The sequence below is a fragment of the Cervus canadensis genome, chromosome 24 (genome assembly GCF_019320065.1).
Source record: "Cervus canadensis isolate Bull #8, Minnesota chromosome 24, ASM1932006v1, whole genome shotgun sequence".
Classification (NCBI taxonomy): Eukaryota; Metazoa; Chordata; class Mammalia; order Artiodactyla; family Cervidae; genus Cervus; species Cervus canadensis.
The window spans coordinates 36,860,364-36,876,344 of record NC_057409.1 but is presented as its reverse complement, the minus strand read 5'-3'; the positions used below and the strand labels follow the sequence as shown (position 1 = coordinate 36,876,344).

Below are 15,981 nucleotides of genomic sequence, written 5' to 3'. Positions count from 1 at the left end.
ACTAAATAACAACTCCTTTTCTCTGTTTTGATAAACCAGCCTTACCCAATTCATTGGGCTTCCCTGGTGGCTCAGTTGGTAAAGAATACACCTGCAATGGTTGTCTCCACCATTAGGAATCCCTCCACCCTCTTCCTGATCCCTGGGTTGGGAAGATCTCCTGGAGAAGGAAATGGTGATCCACTCCAGTATTCTTGCTTAGAGAATCCCATGGACCAAGGAGCCTGGCAGCCTACAGTCCATGGGGTCACAAGTGTCAGAAATGACTTAGTAACTAAACCATCACCACCACCCAATTAATTGAGTTGGATAGTAGTGCTAGTACCATGTAACAAACACTAACTATGTGTCAGAAGCTGTCCCTAAGCTACCCCGAGTTCTTAAAACCATTCTGCAGGGAAATATTAATAGATATTATTATCCACAATTTATAGGTGAAGAAATTAAATAACTTGTTACAATAGATGTCCTGCTGGCTTCAAAGCCTTTGTTTTCATTCTGTAAAGCAACCTCTTGTTGTAACTGCTGTATTAGTGACCCACTACAAGAATTATCCAGAAAATAGAAAATGAGTGGAGTTATGTATGCATCTTACAGTCCCAGTTAACATCCACTGAAATCCATGGTCATCAACAATTAGGGTTGTAATGAACAGCATGTAACACATGAGCTTCTTTTGCTAAGTACAACTGTCTGACACATTTCTAAAAGAAGCTTCCAGAGGTAACACTTTATAGGTAGGAATAGTGTGAATATAAGAAAATTGCTTCCAGTTGTTACAGTTTAACAAGCAGAGAATATAAAGGGAAAACCAAGAGTTACATTATGCAAAATGACACTAAAATCTACCAGTATGTTGTTCAGTCACTAAGTCATGTCCAACTCTTTGGACCAATGGACCCAGCATTCCAGGTTTCCCTGTCCTCTCCTGTCTGTGGGAGTTTGCTCAGATTAATGTCCATTGAGTGGGTCATTCTATCTAGCCATCTCATCCTTTGCTACCCCCTTCTCCTTTTGCCTACATTCTTTCCCAGCATCAGGGTCTTTTCCAGTGAGTTGGCTCTTTGCATCAGGTGGCCAAGTCACCATCTAACAAAAAAAAGAAAGTTTATTGTAACCCAGTAGAGGTGCTGGAAGACATGTCTGTGGGGCTTCTTTAAAACATGAGATTTTACAAGGTTTTTGCCTAGGTTGATCAATCTGTGATATGTATGTGATATCACTTGAATTATGCTTCATTTCATTCAACACCTTCACTGGACACTAATAATGAAATTACTCAAATTTTTAAAATCTTGACAGTCATTTATTTTATAAGCTTTTATTTGTGAAGAGTCCAGATCTCTTTGCTAATAAATATAATTTAATCAACTCTTGACATTTAGAGAATGACAGAAACAAAATTTTCTAATTATTATTCTAGTGCCAATTTTTGAAATGTTTGCATTTCTGTTATGAAATCATCAGATTAAGAAATTTAATTTGACTCTTAAGGAAGCTTTCTTATAATGACATGATTTATTTGAAGATACCTTCACAGATTATTTCTTTGGGGGAAAATATTTTAATTATTTAAGAGAAATGACTATTGGTTTGGATAATGTTCAAAACCAATTCTCTGGGAAACTGGAAACCAGAAATTTCCTCTGGGTCTGATATGACTGGGCTTATCACCCTCCATATAATGATAAACATGCTATTCCTTTTGGTCCCATGGGAAACTTGGCTCTTCAGTAGCCATCTATAGAAAATACTATGTTCAGTTAATGAGAGAACTAGTCAACACACATTTATATTTACACTGGAACTTTAGAAAATGTTAGGTGATGCTACAGTCAGGAGAATGTTCAAGAACATGGTGAGAAGTGAAAGATCTTTTGTGATTGTGCACAGGCTCCTTTGAGGCATTAAAATATCATTTCCAAGTTTCCAAGGGAATCTTTTTTTAATTAATTTTTATTGGAGTTCAGTTGCTTTACAATGTTCCTGTTGTACAGAAAAATGAATCAGCTGTACATATGCATATTTCCCCTCTTTTGAACTTCCTTCCTATTCAACTCATCACAGTGCATTGAGTAAAGTTCCCTGTGCTATATAGTATATTCTCATTAGTTATATATATATATATATCTTAAATTTTTATTTACTTTTGGCTGTGCTGGGTCTTTGTTGCTATGAGCTGACTCTTTGTTTCTCTCTGGTTGCGGTGCCTTGCCTTATTGTGGTGGCCTCTATTGTTGCAGAGCATGGACTCTAGAGCTCGCAGGCTTCAATAGTTGTACACAAGCTTAGTTGCCCTGCAGCATGTGGGATCTTCCCGGACCAGGGATGAACTGGTGTCCCCTGCACAAAGAGGCTGATTCTTAACCACTGGACCACCAGAGAAGTCCAGTTATATATTTTATACGTAGTATCAATAGTGTGAAAGTGAAAGTCCCTCAGTCATGTCTGACGCTTTGTGACCCCATGGACTATACAGTCTATGGAATTTTCCAGGTCAGAATACTGGAGTGGGGGGTCGCTTCTCCAGGGGATCTTCCCAACCCAGGGATCAAAGCCATGTCTCCCACATTGCAGGCAGGTTCTTTAACAGCTGAGCCACAAGGGAAGCCTACATCAATAGTGTATATGTGTCAATACCAATCTCCCAATTCCTCCCACCCCACCAATGTCCCCCTTGGTGTAGGGCAGTGAAGCTTGAATGCTGGGAGGGATTGGGGGCAGGAAGAGAAGGGGACAGCAGAGGATGAGATGGCTGGATGGCATCACCGACTCGATGGACATGAGTTTGAGTAAACTCCGGGAGTTGGTGATGGACAGGGAGGCCTGGTGTGTTGCGATTCATGGGGTCGCAAAGAGTCGGACACGACTGAGCGACTGAACTGAACTGAACACTTATAAAGTTCCTTATTTTTTGTTCTTGCAATGGAAATATATGTGTTTTCTTACAAACAATTTAGTAGAAATCTGTGTTTCAGATTTTGTTTGTTGTTGTTTAGTTGCCAAGTCATGTCCAACTCTTTGAGACCCCATGGACCTGCCAAGCTCCTCTGTTTATAGGATTTCCCAGGCAAGAATACTGGAGTGGATTGCCATTTTCTTCTCCAGGATTTCAGAGTTTAGTGTTATTTTAAAGTTATATATGGATCTAATGAGTCTTCACTCCTTCCTGTCTGTGCTCTACTGTAATAGCTAATCAGTGAATTTCTGGAGGTAGTTGAAGAGCTCGGAACAGACTTATTGTGTGTGGGGAAAGTAGCAAGTTCGTGCTGACCGCATAGAGCATCCAAAATGTGAGACAGATAGATCAAACGTGGCTTCCACTCTCTCTTTTAACCGTTTTTACTCTTTTGTTTTTCCTTTTCTTTAGATGCATAAGTTTTCTTTTAGCTGAATGGCTTTCAGCTTGACATTACATTGAAACTAGGATGGATGTAAGATGGGAAAAATAAAATCATCAACAAATTAACTGAACAAAACAAAACCACTATCCTGTAAGATCTGCACTCCTTCACTAAGAAGGTACTTCTAAAAGCCCTTAAAGTCAAGACTCGGCTAAAGATGATGTAACGCCCACCCCTAGGTACAGCGGGCAGACACAGGACAGGCTGCTGGCCTTCACGTTTTAGGCAGACACTTGGAGATGGGCTGGCCAGTTGGCATGAGGGGAGAGTAGCGTGGAACACATAGTTGGCCCACCCTAAGCCTCCAAGGTTTTTGTACTGTAATTATGGGAAGCCACATTTTAAAAAGATCATACATTTTAAAAAAAAATTTGGGAAGCCACATTTTTAAAAGATAATACATTTTAAAAAGTGGTTTCATATTGGAGTATAGTTGAGTAACAATGCTGTGTTCGTTTCATATGTACAGCAAAGTGATCCAGGTATACATTTTTAAAGCTGCAATAATTTTGTTTAAAAATGGTTGCATGGGAAAAAAAAATGGTTGCATGTTCACTGGCCTACAGTAGTTTAAAAAGCATTCTCAGAGTGTGAGGGTAAAACCCTACCTCTGAAGCAAACTTTTGTGTCTGCAAATACCAAAAGTGACTGATGTGATCCTGGCAAGCCCAGGGGAACCCAAACAAGGCATTGGCAACCCTCACTTTTCCTTCAGAACAACCGTAATTAGAGCAGCTGAAAGGTTTGCCATCTCATTGGTTTATCTGCTTTTTTTTTTTAAGCTTAGCCTTTCATCTTACTTTTAAATTTTTTTTTTTTTTTATAAATCAGGCACATATGGCTTGATTGTAGATGTCAAGTGGCTGCTGGGAGCGTTAGGTAAAAGCCGTTCATGAGCATGCAGTGCTTGGTTTCCCTGACGTCTGGCTCCAGCCCTGTCCCTCTCTGCCCCTCCTCCTGTGTCGATTTCTGCCCTCCGCCCTCCATTCCAACTGCCCTTCAACCCTGTGGTGTCTATTTATTTACTTAAATCCTAGTCTCTTAAATAAAGCATAATAATAGAATCCTCTTCTGAAAAGAGCAGAAAAGAGGGAGTTACATGGCCACTGACAGAATAATAGAAGAGGTGGAGAAAACATTTGAAAGGACTCCCCAGCAGAGGATCTGTTCCCTCCTTTGCCTCCTATTTATAGGAAGGCAACCTCCCCCCTCCTTTCTTTGTTACCAGTAGCTCCAGGCCAAGTCTCCCCCTTTTGGTGAAATCTTCATGCTCTGTCCTTGTGTGTTTTAATATTTCTAAGATTACTTTTGGGATATATCTTGCATACATAAATACTGTTATAGAATTTCCAAAACACCCAGGAATGCTAATATAGTGGATTCAGGCGCATTTCAGGGCTAGCTTTTATTTTGATATATTTTCTCAGCAAGTAAGTCATATTCTCACTCCATTAAGAAATCTTGGCTTTTTCAAATGGGTCATTACTGGCAATTTCTTTAGTAATAAAATGTTGGCTGCCACTGTTCAGAAAATAACTTGAGGAGGAAAAGGAGATATTTCAAATTAGCATTACAGAAGGGGGGAGGGGTGGGTGCCCACTGAGGCCCCACTGTGCTAATTAAATTCTCATGGGTTGCCTCTTGAACAATACACAGCAGAAGATGAAGAACCTGAACCAGCTGGATATCACCCTTAATTGTAAATTCCACCCCAAGACGCCAGTCAGTTGATGAAATCCCTCTGCTTTCAGAGCTTTAGCTCTTCGGGCAAAAAGTAGATTTGCCAGATTTTCATTTTTCCGGTCAGATGACTGGAGAATAGCGTGTATTTTCCCTCTCTGGTGGAGCCTCTTTTAGAAAAGAGACATTTAGCAATGTACGTCTTTTCAAATGATCCAGCAGTCAAGAATGTCATCCTCAGAGAGTACCGGAGCTCAAGCAATGAACATCATCAGTTGACTGAATTCTTATTTCTTTAGGCCACAGCTGGAATTTGTGAGCTCACAGTGACCCCCCAGAATAGCCTGGTCCTCTGTCACCCGGTTCAGCCAAATGCTTTCCTGGGGTGCTGCTGCAGGTTGACTGTTTGCTCCCAGCAGGTGAAATTGGGGCTGTTAGTGAATGAGATGCTTTCTTTATCAAGCACAATCTTCCCCAAAGACATCCTGTGTCCTAAGAACTTACAAAAGGAATTTGGCAGCAAAGCAAAAAAGAGGAGAGTTGAAGCTAAGAAATTTCACATCCGCATGAACTTTGTACAAGCTAATAGGTAATATCTTCACAAGTGTATGTAGTTGTGCTGAGTGGTGAAGAAATAGTATCTGAAGGTTGACATTGACACATCACAATTGTCAGTGCACTTTTCTACAGATGATTTTATTTAATTCTTGCAGTAACTCTGTAAGGGAAATTGCATGGATAATCTCCATTTTACTGATGATAAAACTGAGAATTCAAAAAGTCAAAAGGTCTGCCCAGTAGTCTGCAGCCAGTAGGTCATAGGCCAAGGTTCTAACACAGCTCCCGTGTCCAAAATATGTGTTATTTTTATTTCAAAGATCTGATTTAACCAAGTTCTCATCAGAATGCTTAGGAAGATAAACTACTATCATCACTGCTATCATTTTTTTTTTTGTTTATTCATTCATTCAACATTTACTAATCACCCATTTTCAAATCAGGAAACAGCCAGGTAGAAAGGACTTTTCATTGCTTAGAACAGAGAAATTCATATACACAAAAAGTAGTTAATTTTTTGGAGTACGTACCTCAATTTTTCATCTTCGGATGAATATTTATTAAGTACTTGCTTTTAGACAGGAAGTATCATAGTACAAAGGAGAATATATGCCAAAGAAAATGGCTCCTCCCCACCTAGAGCTTATAGAATAGTTGGGGTGGGATGGGGTAGACTTTAAACAAATAAATGGTACACGGTGCCGTTGATAGGCTAAGGAAATAGAAGTGGAAATTGCTCATACCTCTTGAGACAATTTGATAATATGACAGCCTTACTTGAAGTGCTTCGTATGTTCTTGTATGGCTTAATATTTTTTGTCCAGTTGCACTTGTTTTGAATTTAAAATACTATGGGAAGAAAAAGAATCCATATATTTGATAGGAACCAATGACTTCTAGAAGTCAATAGTGGCTCAGTGGCCTGGTGACTCAGTGGTAAAGAATCTACCTGCAATGCAGGAGATGAGGGTTCAATCCCTGGCTCAGAAAGATCCCCCAGAGAAGGAAGTGACAATCACTCTGGTGTTCTTGCCTGGGAAGTCCCATGGACAGAAGAACCTGGTGGTCTACAGTCCATGGGATCGCAGAAGAGCAGGACATGATTTAGCAACTAAACAATAACTTCTAGTATTGAAATAAAGCAGAGAAAAGGGTGGCCTGTGAATTTGTTTCCTTTTCAATAAGCTGCAATTACCAACAGAAGGTGTGCATGCATGCTAAGTTGCCTCAGTCGTGTCCAACTCTGTGCAGCCCTGTGGACTGTAGCCCACCAGGCTCGCTGTCCATGGGATTCTCCAGGCAAGAATACTGGAGTGGGTTGCCGTGCCCTCCTCCAGGGGATCTTCCCAACCCAGGGATCAAACTCAAGTCTCTTATGTCTCCTGCATTGGGAGACAGGTTCTTTACCACCAGCACCACCTGGGATAGTTTATATGAATGCCAAATAAGTGATAAAAACAAGAACCAGGAGCCAGTGGACAGAGACATTCTTGGAGGTGACTAGGGAGTGTTCTTAGAGAAGAGAGCTTAGGTTCAACAAGGCGTTGCCAAACATAGAGAAAGTACGAAAAGGGGGAGAGGGAGAGACAAGGAGGCAAGAAGAGGACTTCACAGAAGAAAGAAGAAAAATGTGAAGCTTGAATGGAAAGGGCATTTATTAGGTCTACAGAGTAACTAGTCTAAGAAGATATGAGGGCTTGTGGTGGTAGAAAATTGGAGATAAACTTGTAAAAGTACAGTTGCAGTATGCAAGTCCTTGCGGCCAGGCCAAGAAACTTAGATTTTATCACTTTGACAGAAGAATTTTGAACCTGAGAGTGAAATCATGAAGTGACATTCTGGCATGATAAGTTTCATGGCAGCTTTGTTTCCTTGTTTCCATCCCCAGACCCTTCTCTTTACACCACATGAACCTGTGCAGCTGCATTAACTTAATCTACCATTTTAAAAATGGTTGATGTTCGTATAAAATTAGAAACAAACAGATGGCTTTTTGTCAAGCAAAGAAGCGTTATTCAGATATATTCTGATTTCTGAGCAGAAAACAACAGTACAACGCATCAGTAAATGAAAACACTGACATGGGTAGCCTCTTGATGCCCAAGGTTCTTTATATTCAGGGTCAGTTCATATTAAGAAAACATTTAAAAAGATGAATATTTATATATACAAATATATATCCAATCTGAGTCAGCATTTGTTAATTTAGCAAAATAAGTTTTTAGCTGAGCTCATCATCACCGAGCATTATTTCTTGTCAACCCTTTTCAACAAGGAAGGAACCTAAAGATGGCCCTAAAATAACCACTGGGTAACTCATCATGCCTTTTTCACTCTTGTGATGGAAAATTGTACTGCTCACCCAATCTCCTTCTAACTTTCATGTTTCTCAACCCCTTGCATTTAGCCAGAGCCCATGTGGTTGGTTTAGTCAGGAGGCTGTGAGAGGCAGTGATGAGTGTCATTTCCTTGAAGCATTGAGGGGCCAGTGCACAACCTTCCAGATGTCTTCCTCTACTGGTTCAGTAATCTCAGATGCCATGAGTTAGTTGAGCCACAAGAAGAATATACACAGTTTGCTGGGTCATCACCATGGAGTGAGGTGGCCTGGAGAGTTACTCTGCTTACATCAGGATTTGCATGGATAGGTTATAAACCTTCATTCTCTAAAGACTCAGTGACTTAAGCCTGACTTTTCTGACTAATCCAGTCCCTTATCCTTCACCTATTTGTATCCTCTTTTTACTGCCCTGAATTATGTTGAGAGTCTTTGGACAAAACTAGCTAATTTCTATTAAGTCACCTTAATGCAGTCTGCTAGTCCTTGGAAATAGCTTGAAATAGCAGGTCTGGGGATTAAAAGGGAAAATTCTGTCTGTCTTACCTAGATTCTCTGGTCAACTGGAGACTGTATGTTTTGAATAGGACTTATGTCAACTGTCCTAAGTTCTTTCAAATGTACATTTTTAAGCATATTTCCTTTGCAAGAAACATAATGTTCTCCTAAGAGAACTTTGGCAGAAAAAGAAGATCCTTTCTCTGATCCGTTCAACTAGCAGCGAGTTTGGTTCACTGTGGCTTTCAGTTACTCATGGATAATCAGTGATAATGAACTGCTTCTAAACCTTAGGGGATAGAAATGGTTGAGTAGCATGTTGAACTAAATGGTTTATGTTGGTAGCTACTCTCCTGTTTAAAGACTGCTGGGTTGTGGATATTTTCCCAGCGGTATTGGCCATTTAGTTGAAATCTTGTTATCCTGGACAAGTGCACTGAATTACATGAACTGTTCAAAATCTCATAAAGCATATTGATAGAGGTGGAGAATGATGTTAATATTAGTTTATTGGAGAGCTAACACTAGCTGCTGAGGTTAAGCTTAGCCTGCAGAAACGCTTTTCAGGATTCCAGCAATCTCAAGCATCTCAGTGTTTAGGTTATCTGACAAAAGTCTATCAAAACATGAAAAATAACCAAATGAAACTTAATGCTAGAATGTATTTCAAAGATTAATGAAAAGTATACTCTGGTCTCGCAATTCAGGAAAGATTTCATCATTATTTTATTGCTGAATGAAACGTGGGTTCTTGTATCAGTTGGGAAAAGCACACCTTGGCAATATTTTCTCCATGAGATTCTGAAAGTCTACATCAATTTATCATTCTAATTTCAATCCTATAGGTGTCACATACCTTCCATATAAATATACCACAGCTAAATATATATTATATGCAGCCTCAGTGCACTGTCTGCACATCCTATTTATCTGAATAACCCACCTGATAAAAGCTGAACTGTTTGTATCTGAACAGGTGTTTGTCTCGGGTTCCTCCTTCAATGATGCACTCATCTGACTTTGTGAAGCCAGTGCACATCCTGTCCTGTATCACCTGTAGGCTAGCCCTTGTATCTTGTTGTCAGTCAGTTGACTTTGTCAGGTGTCAGTCATCATGATTCTCAGCAATGTTCAAATCCAGTTCTAAGCAGTTCTGGAAAGTGGCATAAGCAAACCTGATACAATCAGTGGAGCAGCTGAGTAAATTTCAGTTTGTTCAAGAAGCTGAATATATTGAATAATAGATATGCTAAGTATTTTCAATAAATTGCAATTTTCCATAGATGAAATACCACTTTTCAGAGAAGCCACAAAGCCTTTATGGTTGAACGTGTCCTTAACCAGAGTTGAAGACCTGAAACCAACTCTTGGGGTCTATCAAGGCTGAAAGGCTTGGCCACTTTCTAGCTGTATCATGCTGGGAAGGGCATTTAAACTTTCTTGGCCTCAGTTTTCTCATCTGTAAAATGGGAAGAATAAGAGTTACCTACTTAGAGGGTGATAGAGAGGAATAAGTGAATTAATGTATATGAAGTGCTTGGAACGTTCTCTGAATGTCTGGCAGATTAATAAATGCCATATAAGCATTTGCTGGGATTATTTTAGGGATGTTTCAGCCACTGTATCAAATACTAAAACTATGGAAAATAATATTCTTAACAAAATTGTGCTGATTTAAGCCTTTTGATATGGAATAAAAATGATCACCTCTAACTGCACTATGTTAATTTAAAACAGCTAATCAAGTTTATATGCCTTATGGAATAGGCCATAAGTTGCTTTTTAAAAATAATTCCCAAATGACATTTATCTTTTCTCATAAAATAAAGCCTAGAAAAAAGATAGTCATTTTAATTTTGTAATAAACCAAAGAACGCCACAAAAATATGGATGATGGGTAAATGGGGCATTATTTTTATGATGAATGGATACTGGGTACTTTCAGCTTTCCAATAATCATCTCATGCTGTGGCCAATAATTCTCCAATTCCTGTGGAATGAAATTAGCTTTTAAGTGTTTAAGGCTGGAATTTCTCTCCTTCATATATAACTATTGAGTTAATTTTTGGAAAAAAATTTTAAAAGCCAGGAGATTGTTTTTTAATATTGTTTTTAGTGTTACTCAAATGACAGACATGTCCCTTGATAACAGATGTAAGCAAATATTTTCAGTGGAGGGCCAGACAGTGGTATTTAGGATGATAAATAAACATATGAAGGACCACGCAGTCTGTCACAACTGCTTTGTTCTGGCAGTGGCATGTGAATGAATGGACAAGGAAATGAATGGACATGGCTGTGTGCCCAAAACACTGTATTAGGGAAAACAGGCAGCATCAGAATGGATCTGCTCCATGGACCATAGTTAGTTGACCTCTCTTCTGTGGAATTCCTATTTTTACTAGGGTAAAATATACATGCACATATATATAACTGTGTACTTGCACACGTATTCATGTGTGCACATTGATTTGAGAATCATAAAGATGAAATGAAAAAAATATGCACATTGAAGAATTTAAGGAAGGGCTTCCCTGGGGGTCCAGTGGTTGAGAGTCCGTCTTGCAATGCAGGGGACACGGGTTCAATCCCTGGTCGGGGAACTAGGATCCTGCATGCCCTAGAACAGCTAGGCCTGTGCACCTCAGCTGGGGAGCCCGCCCACCACTAGAGAGTCCATGCACCACAATGAAAGGTCCCATGTGCCTTAGCTGAGACCGTAAGCAGCCGAATAAATAAATTGTTTCTTTAAATTTAAAAAAAGAATTGAAGGGAAAGAAGGAATTTAAAGAAGAAATAAAGGATGATACTTTATTTAGTATTCATTGATTAATTACCCAAAGACTCTTTTTGAACTTGGTCCAGGGCTGGTTTACCATTTTTATTTTGTTCTGAAATCAACCTATGAGGTTTCACTTGCTTTTGATCAAAACTACCCTTTAAAATTCTTTAGTCTTGTTATTGTGTATAGAACTCTATATAATAGAGTCTTATTGTGTATATAACTGTATAGTAATATTATATTTATATTCCAAATTTGAGAATCACTGAGCAAGACTAAAAAAATGGATAGCTGTGTACAGAGTTCTGGGTGGTTGAATTTTTTTTCCTAAAATACCTATCAAGTTATTTGAGGGAATGGAGAATTCTACTATATTTCTTCTTGCCTGCAGAATTTTCTTCATTTTTACAAAGGATTCTTTTTTTTTTTTTTCCAGTGGGTTTTGTCATACATTGATATGAATCAGCCATAGATTTACACGTATTCCCCATCCCGATCCCCTCTCCCACCTCCCTCTCCACCCAGTTCCTCTGGGTCTTCCCAGTGCACCAGGCCGGAGCACTTGTCTCATGCATCCCACCTGGGCTGGTGATCTGTTTCACCATAGATAATATACATGCTGTTCTTTCGAAACATCCCACCCTCACCTTCTCCCACAGAGTTCAAAAGTCTGTTCTGTATTTCTGTGTCTCTTTTTCTGTTTTGCATATAGGGTTATCGTTACCATCTTTCTAAATTCCATATATATGTGTTAGTATGCTGTAATGTTCTTTATCTTTCTGGCTTCCTTCATTTTTAAAATGTTAAGCCTTTCTGTCTTTAATGTGCATTAATAGATTTGTTTGCTACTGTACATTGTATGTGAATTCCTGCAGGTTAAGTGACTTATATATGTAAAAGCACTTAATGCGGCTCCTGACCTGGTCAATGTTTGTCACTTTTGCATCAAACCCCTGTCTGTTTATGTCCATATACACATTTTTCTTTGAGGGATTACAGAGAAGAACTGAACCCCCTGTTCTATGTCTTTCCAAGTTTACCCTTTCTTCTGGGTCTTTCAGTTCAGTTCAGTTCAGTCGCTCAGTCATGTCCGACTCTTTGCGACCCCGTGTCTGCAGCATGCCAGGCCTCCCTGTCCATCACCAACTCCCGGAGTCCACCCAAACCCATGTCCATCGAGTTGGTGATGCCATCCAACCATCTCATCCTCTGTCGTCCTCTTCTCCTCCTGCCCTCAATCTTTTCCAGCATCAGGGTCTTTTCAAATGAGTCAGCTCTTCACATCCGGTGACCAAATATTGGAGTTTCAGCTTCAACATCATCCTTCAACATCATCCACCCAGGACCGATCTCCTTTAGGATGGACTGGTTGGATCTCCTTGCAGCCCAAGGGACTCTCAAGAGTCTTCTCCAACACCACAGTTCAAAAGCATCAGTTCTTCGGCGCTCAGCTTTCTTTATAGTCCAACTCTCACATCCATACATGACCACTGGGAAAACCATAGCCTTGACTAGACGGACCTTTGTGGACAAAGTAATATCTCTGCTTTTTAATATGCTGTCTAGGTTAGTCATAACTTTCTTTCCAAGGAGTAAGCATCTTTTAATTTCATGGCTGCAATCACCATCTGACGTGATTAAGAAAAGTTAATAGTTATCGGTTTGATTCTGAGGGCTCCTTACTATTAGAGCAGCATCTTCTTTGATAATGTGATGAGGTCTGTTTTACCAGGTGTGAAATCACAAAAGCCTTGGTGAAGACACACAGAGATTCGTAGCTTTAGACACCTATTTTTAAAAAGGTTTTCATTTAGTCACTAAGTTGTGTCCAACTCTTTGTGACCCTATGGACTGCAGCACACCAGACTTCCCTGTCCTTTGCTATCTCCCAGACTTTGTTCAACCTCATGTCCATTGAGTTGGTAATGCTATCCATCTATCTCATCCTCTTCATCCTCTTCTCCTCCTGCCCTCAATTTTTCCCAACATCAGGGTCTTTTGCAATGAGTCAGCTCTCTGCTCAGGTGGCCAAAGTATTGGAGCTTCAGCTTCAGCATCAGTCCTTCCAGTGCATATTCAGGGTTGATTTCCTTCAGGATCATCTGGTTTGATCTTTTTGCTGTCCGAGGGACTCTCAGGAGTCTTCTCCAGCACCACAGTTCAGTTGTAAGGGAGCACAACTTAAAAATGGGTCTCAGTTCTGCCCCTTGCACTTCGTGGAATTCTGAGCAGAACTACTAGTCCAGAATGACTTTTAGTATCCTGAATGTCAAAATAAGTTTAGTACTCTAGAAAGAAAATGTAATTAGTTGATTTAAAAAAAAAAAAATTCTCTTCCAGCCTGAGTGTAGAGAATCAATGCAGACTGGGCTAAAGGCCCAGTCCTTTAAAGCTTACTGGACATAATTAACGATTTACCAGGATGAATATATTCTCTTGGGAGAAATTACAATTGCCTGTTATTTATTAGCTGAAAACAATTTAAACAATTTACAATATTATTTTTTCTTGGATATAATACTTATTAATCTTCACTGGAGTGAAGCTAAAAAGTAAAAAAAAAAGTCTGCAACGGTTAGCATTTTTACTTCTCTATTTGAAATGCTCAGAAAAGGACCTTGCTCTTTGTAAATGCTCAGTGTATAACTATTAAGAACCATCATAAAATTCACCTCACAGTCTCATATTTACACAATGTTAAGAGTAAAGCCATGAGTTGAATTTGATATTGACCTACATAATGTAATTTTAACACATGGATCAGAGATTAAATTATTAATTTCCTAAATTCTTTTTTTTTTTTTTTACAGAAAGAAACCAGAACATATTATCAACCTTTTGAGAACACAATATAACAAACTTTACCATTTTACCACTTCTTTGAACAGGTAAGACCCTAGCCTCTCTAAAGTAAAAGAGTTACACATAAATGTGAAAAATAACCACTTATTAACTGTATTTTTTAAAAAAATCTTTATTAAATAAATTTTGGTTCATTTTAATAAGGGAAAAGATACATGCCTTTTATAGCTGACAGATTTGGGATTATTAAAATGACCTTTTGTAATGTTTTGAATGCTTTCATAGTAAAATAACAAAAAAATATTTCTCTGAAATGAGGATTGAATTAAGCCTGTCTCTCCTGCTATAGTTAACAAAACCAATAGTGTTTTCTCAACACTTACTATGTGCCAGGTGTGGTCCTACATGACTTAGCTCTTATTAACTAAACCTATAACAGCCCTGTGAGTAGCTATAAGGATGCTCATTTTGTAGATTGGGTCATGAGGCAGAGAGAAAGGAGGCAGGTAATTGTAGAGATTCACCCAAAGTTGTATACTTGGGTCTGGGAGCAAGTCTCTGGAAAAAAGTATCAGCCCAGCTGTTTTTGTGAGGCTGGTTGTGATAGAAATGTCTAGTCATCAGATTCTCCTTTGTTTTGAGTTGATTCTATATGAATTTAAGGAAGAAAAATTACAATGCATTTACCAAAAAAGTCATGACAGGCAAAGTTTATTTATGTTTGTACTTGTTACTTTACAATTATTGCATAAATAAATGAAGGAACATATATATTTTAGCTCAGTGTACAAGCAGAAAGAATATTTTGTTTGATTTCATATCTTTCTCTAGACTCAATTCCTATGATAAAAGCAGAGTAATATTACCAAAAAAATAAAGATGAATGATTTCTTATTATAGGAGATGAAAAATGCATTTTCATTAAATTTCTTGCTATTGGAACTACTGAGTATACAATCTTAAATTGGCCATAGCAATATGAACTTTACTGTTTTCATTATTTCTTTATTATTTTATTTTTAATCAAGAAAATCTACAAAATTTTCAGAGTGAAATATAAGAAATATTGGGACTTCCCAGGTGGTGCAGGGATAAAGACTCCACCTGCCAATGCAGGAGACATAGAGAGACATGAGTTCAATCCCTGTGTAGGAAAAGATCACCTGGAGAAGGAAATGGCAGCCCAGTCCAGTATTTTTGCCTGAAGAATCCCATAGACAGAGGAGTCTGGTGGGTTAGAGACTGTGGAATCACCACAGAGCCAGACATGACTATGTGACTGAGCGCAAACACACACACATACACAGACACACAAACACACGCACACAGGAAATATTATGATAAATACCCAAGTATCAGCCCCATGAATTTGAAAACATGCTAGCATTCAGCTTTGTTGAAATCTTTTCTGAAGCAATAACCTTTTCCTTTTTTCCTAAAATGTATCACAACACTGAAGATGGTATAGCCTTCCTGTGGTTAATGACTTCCTAACTTTAATGACATATGTATGAGATAATATTCCATAGGATCATTTACATTTTGAAAGTTTACATAAATGGTGTCATAGTGTAGACATTCTTTTGTACCTTGCCTTCACCCAGCACTGTATTTAGAGATTCATCCGTGTTAATACATGAAGATCTGGTTGACTCATTCTGTCATACAGTTGACTCATTTTAATGTTTCAGTCATCTGGTGCTCAGTATTGTTATTTATTTCTAAATAACTTTATCAGCATTTGGAAGATTTAAAGCTAAAATGGCTTAAGTGTGGCTTTCAAAGCATCTCTTGAATTTTATAAGAGATCCAAATATCTAATATGTGATATCATGCCAATTTTGTTTCTGTTTCTTTTTTTCCTATTAGAAAAACATTTGGTTATGGGCTTGTTTTTTTTATTTTTTGGCTCTCAGTAG

The 15,981-nt window shown here is 38.6% G+C and overlaps 1 protein-coding gene across 20 annotated transcripts in view; it reads left to right on the top strand.

Annotated features, from left to right (window-relative positions):
• The window catches only part of MAP2 (microtubule associated protein 2), a 285,330-nt gene that overhangs the window by 170,185 nt on the left and 99,164 nt on the right, over positions 1-15,981 (top strand). For all 20 annotated transcript variants that reach the window (XM_043444919.1, XM_043444916.1, XM_043444925.1 and 17 more), the window contains one exon: positions 14,071-14,148. The gene's annotated coding sequence lies outside the window, so the exon portion shown is untranslated. The remainder of the gene's footprint in view (positions 1-14,070; positions 14,149-15,981) is intronic.